General features: G+C 43.1%; 1 long non-coding RNA gene across 1 annotated transcript; it reads right to left on the bottom strand.

Annotated features, from left to right (window-relative positions):
* Positions 1-5683: 5683 nt before the first annotated feature.
* On the bottom strand, positions 5684-9287 carry LOC135533433 (uncharacterized). Its single transcript, XR_010454497.1, has 3 exons — positions 9209-9287; positions 8739-8873; positions 5684-5904 (listed from the first exon to the last, which is right to left on the bottom strand). It is a non-coding gene; the product is annotated as an uncharacterized LOC135533433 (long non-coding RNA).
* Positions 9288-10262: the final 975 nt, after the last annotated feature.

The following is a 10262-nucleotide window of genomic DNA, read 5'->3' as shown; positions in this document are numbered from 1 at the left end:
GTCTATTTGAGCTCGTCAGTCTGTGTTGGTAATCCTGTCAAACACAGCTTTTTTAAATGTATTGTGTAGTGGAACTGCATAAGTGTTGTTCTCCACTTTCTTCAGTATGATAGCTAAAGAGATGGAGAAAACACCTGTCTCCTGACTACATCTTCAAACTAAGGGCAACCGTGGAATGGCATTCCTGACAGGGAGACGCATCCACCATGCATGATGATGGGGTATTCAGGGAAGATAATCTAGCGTTAGCTAGCTACATTTTCAGATATTACACATTTCTAATTTTGACAGAAAGTGGTTTCATTTCTAGCTAAAGTGTACTGTTAGCTAGCTAATGTCAGCTGGCTGGCTCCCTAGCTGACGTTATTATATGTTTCCAAGAGCCGTTTGCTTTTCTAGTTAGAGCCCTAATGTTATCTAGCTAACATTGGACCTGGTTGGTTAGCTCCCAGCACTGTGGCATTGTTGGCACTTTGTTCATTGTTGTTTAACTAGCTAACATTAGCTGGCTGGCTCGTAAACTAATGTTACGTGACGTGTGATCTTAAACGTTGTTTACCTAGCTAGGTTCATTGTTTACCTAGCTAGCTAGGTAGCTATCTATATGTCTTAAGCTAAAGTGTACTAGCTAGCTAACATTGGCTCCCTGGCTCCCTAGCGTATGTTATTATTCATTTCTTAGAGCTTTTAGCTCTTCTAATTAGAGCCTAATGTTAGGCATTGTTGGCGCGTTGTTCATTGTTGTTTAACATGCTAACTTTAGCTGGCTCGTTCACTAACGTTATGTTGTGTGTGTACAACAACCGTTGAATATGGCCAGTGTCAGTAAACCTCTGCAGAAAAGCGTAATGAAATTGTTGGCAGCAGAGCTGGTTAGGCTGTTTTCATGTTATCCAGAGGTAAACAAATCACTGGCCAGAGTGTGAAGTGTGCACTCCGAGAGTGAAACGATATGGGTGGGGCTAAAGCTTAAGAGGTTGTGAATGATGCTGAATGGGTGTAGACAAAGAGAGCTCTTCACAAGATACCAAAACATTCAGATATTGGAGATATTGAAAATGATGATGACAAGTGGTCATAATTTTTAAGTTGTCTTTTTTTGTATCTACATAAGACATTTATTATTATTTTTTACATGATTTTGAATATTTGTTTGGTGGGGAAATTATTTTTGTAATATTTGCGAATGTTTTGTAGTTGCTGTAATCCATTGTTTGATATTCTGAACAAAGCACATTTCAGTAAATATTCCCCCAGTACTAATTGGTAGTTTTCCCATATAATTTCATTGAACCATTTAACTTTGTTAGTTCAGTGTGTCATATAATATGATATCTTAATAACTATAACCAGTGGACCATGTAATATTATAATTCAGAAGAGAGAGGCGGGCACATGTTCTACTTAACTAAGTAATATTATAATTCAGAAGAGGGGGGCGGGCACATGTTCTACTTAACTATGTAATATTATAATTCAGAAGAGAGAGGCGGGCACATGTTCTACTTAACTATGTAATATTATAATTCAGAAGAGGGGGGCGGGCACATGTTCTACTTAACTATGTAATATTAGAATTTTACTAAATATTCCCATCTATGGCTTCTTTGCAACACTTCATGACACAACACCACAAGACCACATTTATTTGTTTTCATAAAGTTTTAGGATACAGACAGTTTTGACATTACAGCTTGGCCATAGTGGGAACCGGGTAACTTCCCATACATATTTATTGGTGATTTCCCAGACACACATTAAGACTAGTCCTGGACTAAAAAACAAACTCATTGAAGAATCTCTGTGTCTGGGAAACCGCTCCCCAGATACATACAAATTAATTCAAGGATGCCGGTACTGGGTTTTCTCAAGACTGTCACCACAGCCTTCATCACAAGGCACACCAGCCTTCACTCAGTGTGGGGAGCACAAGACTGACCCAAAATCCTGGTACTTAGCAGCCAAGTCCCGCCCTTGATCGCAATAAAAGTAGTTTGAAATATTTTGGCAAAGTTCATAGGCAACTTTTGAAATATTTTGTAGTGACGTTGCGTTTTTTGTAAGCTGTTTTTTTCTGGATCAAATGCGCTTTATAAATGGACATTTTGGATATATATGGACGGAATTAATCGAACAAAAGGACCAATTGTGATGTTTATGTGACATATTGGAGTGCCAACAAAAGAAGCTTGTCAAAGGTAATGCATGTTTTAAATTTTATTTCAGCGTTTTGTGTAGCGCCTGCAGGGTTGAATTATGCTAACTTCTTTGTTTACAGTTGGTGCAGATGGTGCAGGCTATCAGATAATAGCTTCTTATGCTTTCGCTGAAAAGCATTTTTAATATCTGACGTGTTGGCTGGATTCACAACGAGTGTAGCTTTAATTGAGGATCTTACATATGTGATTTAATGAAAGTTTGAATTTTATAGTTTTTTATTCAAATCTGGCACTGCATTTTCCCTGGCAATTGGCCAGTTGAGACATTTGCGTCCCGCCTATCCCTTACTAGTTTAATGTCACGTCCTGACCTTAGTTCCTTTTTTTATGTCTCTATTTTAGGTTAGTCAGGGCCTGAGTTGGGGTGGGCATTCTATGTTTTGTTCTATGTTTGTATTTCTATGTGTTTGGCCTGGTATGGTTCCCAATCAGAGGCAGCTGGCAATCGTTGTCTCTGATTGAGAACCATACTTAGGCAGCCTGTTTTTCCCACTTGAGTTGTGGGTAGTTGTTTTCTGTCTCTGTGTCTCTACCAGACAGGACTGTTTCGGTTGTTCTTTTGTTTACTTTGGGTTTCAATATTCAGCTATTGAATAAATTTAACATGGACACTTACCACGCTGCGCTTTGGTCCTCTTCTCCTTCCAACAGCAGTTACAGCTACCTTGCTCACTCTCTTCAGTGGTCACCATCTCTTGTCCTGGAGAGCTACAGATGCAGGCTATATTTCCAGCCCAACAATAAAAACACTAAATTCAGTGTATCATCAAAGGCTTTAAAGCCTAGCGTATACCAGCTAAGATCTTATGGGCCACCAGTAGAGCAAATGCATGCTATGAGATTTTAAGATTTAAATAGCACTAGGGACATGACAGTATCTGTAGTGCTCAAGGAATGACATTCCATTACATCAGGAGTGTTTTAAATAGACACAAGTTCTGTGGTTTGTGGTATTGTATTGGAAGGATGTAAGGGGGAGCCTAGAAGTGTTGGTCAGAGTAGACTTACAATCACTCAACAGCAATGGCTCATGTGAAGAGCAGTATGGCAATGACCCTATCTTGTAGTACGTTATCAAGGTGAACTGCAAGCCTTGTGGCAATACACCTGTCCAGACAGAAGAAGTCAGCCTCTGATGTCCAGAAAAGAACAAAGGAATGAGCCCAATGTACAGTGCCTTGCGAAAGTATTCGGTACTTTAAAGTGGCTTTAAAGTACCACTGTACAAACAATAGTACGCAAGTATGAACACCATGGGACCACGCAGCCATCATACCGCTCAGGAAGGAGACGCATTCTGTCCTCTACAGATGAACGTACCTTGGTGCGAAACGTGCAAATCAAGAAAAACTAAAAAACCCAGAACAACAGCAAAGGACCTTGGGAAGATGCTGGAGGAAACAGTTACAAATGTGTCTATATCCACAGTAAAACAAGTCCTATATCGATATAACCTGAAAGGCCTCTCAGCAAGGAAGAAGCCACTGCTCATAAAAAAGCCAGACTATGGTTTGCAACTGCACATGGGGACAAATATCATACTTTTTGGAGAAATGTCCTCCGGTCTGATAAACAAAAATAGAACTGTTTGGCCATAATGACCATTGTTTTGTTTAGAGGGAATAGGGGGAGGCTTGCAGCCTGAAGAACACCATCCCAACCGTGAAGCATGGGGGTGGCAGCATCATGTTGTGGGGGTGCTTGGCTGCAGGAGGATGTAAAATTATGTGGATATATTGAAGCAACATCAAGACATCAGTCAGGAAGTTAAAGCTTGGTCGCAAATGGGTCTTCCAAATGGACAATGACCCCAGGCATACTTCCAAAGTTGTGGCAAAATGGCTTAAGGACCACAAAGTCAAGGTATTGGAGTGGCCATCATAAAGCCCTGACCTCAATCTTATATACAATTTGTGGGTGTCATGATCATTGAAATGAATGGACCAAGGCACAGCATGCGTAGGGTTCCACATATTTTAATAAAACACACCACACAAAACAATCAAGCACAAATGAAATGCTACTGGCGTGCACACAGGCATCTAACCAAAAAAAACAAGATCCCTCAAACTAAAGGTGGAAAAAAGACTGCCTAAGTATCCCCAATCAGAGCGACTTACAAATTGGTGAATTCACCTTCTGACATCCAGTGGAACAGCCACTTTACAATAGTGCATCTAAATCATTTAAGGGGGGGTGAGAAGGATTACTTATCCTATCCTAGGTATTCCTTGAAGAGGTGGGGTTTCAGGTGTCTCCGGAAGGTGGTGATTGACTCCGCTGTCCTGGCGTCGTGAGGGAGTTTGTTCCACCATTGGGGGGCCAGAGCAGTGAACAGTTTTGACTGGGCTGAGCGGGAACTGTACTTCCTCAGTGGTGGGGAGGCGAGCAGGCCAGAGGTGGATGAACGCAGTGCCCTTGTTTGGGTGTAGGGCCTGATCAGAGCCTGGAGGTACTGCGGTGCCGTTCCCCTCACAGCTCCGTAGGCAAGCACCATGGTCTTGTAGCGGATGCGAGCTTCAACTGGAAGCCAGTGGAGAGAGCAGAGGAGCGGGGTGACGTGAGAGAACTTGGGAAGGTTGAACACCAGACGGGCTGCGGTGTTCTGGATGAGTTGTAGGGGTTTAATGGCACAGGCAGGGAGCCCAGCCAACAGCGAGTTGCAGTAATCCAGACGGGAGATGACAAGTGCCTGGATTAGGACCTGCGCCGCTTCCTGTGTGAGGCAGGGTCATACTCTGCGGATGTTGTAGAGCATGAACCTACAGGAACGGGCCACCGCCATGATGTTGGTTGAGAACGACAGGGTGTTGTCCAGGATCACGCCAAGGTTCTTAGCGCTCTGGGAGGAGGACACAATGGAGTTGTCAACCGTGATGGCGAGATCATGGAACGGGCAGTCCTTCCCCGGGAGGAAGAGCAGCTCCGTCTTGCCGAGGTTCAGCTTGAGGTGGTGATCCGTCATCCACACTGATATGTCTGCCAGACATGCAGAGATGCGATTCGCCACCTGGTCATCAGAAGGGGGAAAGGAGAAGATTAATTGTGTGTCGTCTGCATAGCAATGATAGGAGAGACCATGTGAGGTTATGACAGAGCCAAGTGACTTGGTGTATAGCGAGAATAGGAGAGGGCCTAGAACAGAGCCCTGGGGGACACCAGTGGTGAGAGCGCGTGGCGAGGAGACAGATTCTCGCCACGCCACCTGGTAGGAGCGACCTGTCAGGTAGGACGCAATCCAAGCGTAGGCCGCACCGGAGATGCCCAACTCGGAGAGGGTGGAGAGGAGGATCTGATGGTTCACAGTATCGAAGGCAGCCGATAGGTCTAGAAGGATGAGAGCAGAGGAGAGAGAGTTAGCTTTAGCAGTGCGGAGCGCCTCCGTGATACAGAGAAGAGCAGTCTCAGTTGAATGACTAGTCTTGAAACCTGACTGATTTGGATCAAGAAGGTCATTCTGAGAGAGATAGCGGGAGAGCTGGCCAAGGACGGCACGTTCAAGAGTTTTGGAGAGAAAAGAAAGAAGGGATACTGGTCTGTAGTTGTTGACATCGGAGGGATCGAGTGTAGGTTTTTTCAGAAGGGGTCCAACTCTCGCTCTCTTGAAGACGGAAGGGACGTAGCCAGCGGTCAGGGATGAGTTGATGAGCGAGGTGAGGTAAGAGAGAAGGTCTCCGGAAATGGTCTGGAGAAGAGAGGAGGGCATAGGGTCAAGCGGGCAGGTTGTTGGGCGGCCGGCCGTCACAAGAAGCAAGATTTCATCTGGAGAGAGAGGGGAGAAAGAGTTCAGAGCACAGGGTAGGGCAGTGTGAGCAGAACCAGCGGTGTCGTTTGACTTAGCAAACGAGGATCGGATGTCGTCGACCTTCTTTTCAAAATGGTTGACGAAGTCATCTGCAGAGAGGGAGGGGGGGGAGGGGGAGGAGGATTCAGGAGGGAGGAGAAGGTGGCTAAGAGCTTCCTAGGGTTAGAGGCAGATGCTTGGAATTTAGAGTGGTAGAAAGTGGCTTTAGCAGCAGAGACAGAGGAGGAAAATGTAGAGAGGAGGGAGTGAAAGGATGCCAGGTCCGCAGGGAGGCGAGTTTTCCTCCATTTCCGCTCGGCTGCCCGGAGCTCTGTTCTATGAGCTCGCAATGAGTCGTCGAGCCACGGAGCGGGAGGGGAGGACCGAGCCGGCCTGGAGGATAGGGGACATAGAGAGTCAAAGGATGCAGAAAGGGAAGAGAGGAGGGTTGAGGAGGCAGAATCAGGAGATAGGTTGGAGAAGGTATGAGCAGAGGGAAGAGATGATAGGATGGAAGAGGAGAGAGTAGCGGGGGAGAGAGAGCGAAGGTTGGGACGGCGCGATACCATCCGAGTAGGGGCAGTGTGGGAAGTGTTGGATGAGAGCGAGAGGGAAAAGGATACAAGGTAGTGGTCGGAGACTTGGAGGGGAGTTGCAATGAGGTTAGTGGAAGAACAGCATCTAGTAAAGATGAGGTCGAGCGTATTGCCTGACAACGATAGACAACGATAGACAGCTGCCTCTGATTGGGAACCATACCCGGCCAACAAATAAATAGAAAAACTAGAATGCCCACCCAAATCACACCACGACCTTACCAAAGAGAGAAGTAAAAAGGTGTGACAGTGGGCAGAACTGAGAAAGTGTGTGAGAGCAAGAAGGACTACAAACCTGACTCAGTTACACCAGCTCTGTCAGGAGGAATGTGCCAAAATTCACCCAACTTGTGGGAAGCTTGTGGAAGGCAATCCAACATTTCTTACCCAAGTTAAACAATTTAAAGGCAATGCTACCAAACACTAATTGAGTGTATGTAAACATTTTACCTACTGGGAATGTGATGAAATAATTAAAAGCTGAAATAAATAGATCTCTCTACTATTATTCTGACATTTCACATTCTTAAAATAAAGTGGTGATCGTATCTGACCTAAGACAGATCATTTTTTACTAGGATTTGTAACGGCGTTCTTCGTTTGTCAAAAGAGAGTCGGACCGAAATGCAGCGTGGTGGTTACTCATGATCTTTAATGAAGGATCGCGATACATAAAATAACTATTACAAAATACAAAACAACAAACGGAACGTGAAATCTAATTACAGCCTATCTGGTGAAACTACACAGAGACAGGAACAATCACCCACGAAATACACAGTGAAACCCAGGCTACCTAAATACGGTTCCCCATCAGAGACAACAAGAATCACCTGACTCTGATTGAGAACCGCCTCAGGCAGCCAAACCTAAACTAAACACACCCCTAATCAACCACAATCCCAATTCCTACAAAAACCCCAATACCACAACACAATAACATAAACCCATGTCACATCCTGGCCTGACCAACTAATTAACTAAAACACAAAATACTAAGACCAAGGCGTGACAGGATTAAATGTCAGGAATTGTGAAAACTGAGTTTAAATGTATTTGGCTAAGGTGTATGAATACTTCCACTTCAACTGTAGAAACAGTAACTTCTACAGTAAACAATACAGTAAATAATACAGTAAATATAGTTACAGTAAATAATACAGTAAATCTATGATTTGAAATCTTTCAAATAGTTTGAGTGTGTTCTTTAAACTGCCTGGAGTGCCAGGTGAGCAGTGTTTGCTCTTAGGGGACTCTTCTATTGGTTACATTGCAACAGGCAATCTAAATTAAATGTAGCTAATGTTTTTGAACATGTTTCACATAGTATTTGAACCCGGGTCTGTATGTAAACTGTAATGGAGTTGTTGGTAGCAGGAATTCCATGTAATATTTTTCCCAGTGCATAGGAAACAAGCAAGCACAAGCAGCCTGAAAGACAGACAGCTTCACTGACAGACAGACAGTTTGACTGCTGTATTTTCCTATACAGCTTTACAATTCAGATTGCTCTGGAGCCCTACACTCTCAAGTTTGTAGAGATACTTACAGTCATTAACATTTTGGCCTATTGTCGTTTCGGTAATGTTGAACATCTCAAATGGTGGAATCAACACCTCCTCCTCCATGTTTCCATTCACTGGGTAAGACTTGAGATAAGCTCCTGAATGTCTTTATGATAAAGCAGGATTTATATTCAAATTCGGTTTGAAAGAGCTTGAGGTTGTCACGACTTCCGCGGCTTTCTAGCCACCGCCGATCCACTTTTCATTTTCTATTTGTTTTGTCTTTGTTTTACACACCTGATTTCAATCCCACAATTACTTGTTCATTATTTAACCCTCTGTTCCCCCATGGTTTTTTTGTGAGTGATTGTTTATTTATTTTCTGTCTATCATGGTGTGCCTGTACTTGTTACTTTGTATATTGACATTTTGAGTAAAAATACATTGATTCCTCATATCTGTTGTCCTGCGCCTGACTCTCTACACCGGCTACACCTAGAATCCTTTACAAAAGCAAAGAAGCCAAATTATTATTTGGTTAACTTTACCATCAAACTTGATATGATCAGAATTGCACTTTTTTTCTGCACATCCTCCTGCTTGCCTGTTTCCAGACCTGTTTGAAGATCCTTACCTTGCTGTTTTCATGTTCCAGATATTCCTTCTGCACCTTATTGTACATTTGTTCAGTGCAGCCGTTGTCGTCAACACACTTAAGGGCCATGTCTAAAGGTTTGGGGGGATCAAGACCAGGCTGACGGAAATTATCCTTCAGAGAATTGGGAGGAAAAAATACAGGCAGAAAGTGTAAAAGAGAGTAACTTTTTCTATATATTTCAATTAATTTAAATGATCTCTCTCTCTCTTTATATCAAATTCATTTATTCAAATTCAATATGCTTAAATGGCATGAATAACAAGATTGCCAAAGCAAGAGATACACACAATTATGAAAACAAAACTGACAACAATACAATTAGATTCTATAATACTAATACTATAATAGTGTACACAGTATATGTAAAGCAATTAAAAATTAATACATATCTAATACGAAAATGTAACACTGTAATACCCCTCTCTGTAAATAGTAAAGTATCTTACCATCTTTGAGTCCACACCCAAAGTCCAATCCTGGATGAAATACATCACAGCAAAGGTTAGGATCTTGAGTCTTGCCGTGATGTGAAAATATATTGGTCCAACGGCAACGTCTGATGGAGATGAATAGACTTTTAAGATAAGAATCAGCATTCATATGTTCAACGATCAGGGGGTCTTGTTATACCAGTGTTTTTTTGGTTATTTTCACAGTCCCTCCTCTCTTGCTGAGAACAGGCAAATAACCCTCAAACCAAACGCCTTAGCCCAGTACACACACACACACACACACACACACACACACACACACACACACACACACACACACACACACACACACACACACACACACACACACCTACCTAACGGTTAAGAGAGTTGGGAGAGTAATCTAAAAGCTTATGGTTCAAATCCCCAAGCCAGCAAAGTAAAAAGATCTGCCATTCTCCCCGGGCGCCGATGACGTCGATTAAGGATGACCCCTGCAACTCTCTCATTCAGAAGGGTTGGGTTAAATGTGGAAGACACATTTTGGTTGAATTTATTCAGTTGTGCAACTGACGAGCTATCCCCTTCACATACTCACACACATATGGTGTGGTGCCTAGTTGGGATAAAATCATGCAGTACTAATGGCACTGTAGTCAGGGTTGTCTACCCCTGGCTTAGTTTAAGCTTTGTCGGCCAATCATTAATTTAGCTGAATGAGTGAAATACTGCCATCTTCTGGCTGATGTGAAGAATGCACTGTGTCAAGACTGAAGGCCTCTGGGTACATTAGTGTGTGTTTTGGTTTTCAGTGGTCTCTTCTGCCAGTGTCCAGGGTATGATTTAGACAGTATTCAAATTTACAAATAATGCTGGTTATGGTTGTTAACTTAGTTTGTTATGACTGAGATGTGAGAAACCTGGTAGGTTGACAGGGTTCCATTACTTTGTTATGACTGAGATGTGAGAAATCTGGTAGCTTGACAGGGTTCCATTCCTTTGTTGTGACTGAGATGTGAGAGACCTGGTAGGTTGACAGGGTTCCATTCCTTTGTTATGACTGAGATGT

The sequence above is a fragment of the Oncorhynchus masou genome, unplaced genomic scaffold (assembly GCF_036934945.1).
Source record: "Oncorhynchus masou masou isolate Uvic2021 unplaced genomic scaffold, UVic_Omas_1.1 unplaced_scaffold_2382, whole genome shotgun sequence".
Taxonomy (NCBI): domain Eukaryota; kingdom Metazoa; phylum Chordata; class Actinopteri; order Salmoniformes; family Salmonidae; genus Oncorhynchus; species Oncorhynchus masou.
This window is presented reverse-complemented; position numbering and strand designations above follow the sequence as displayed.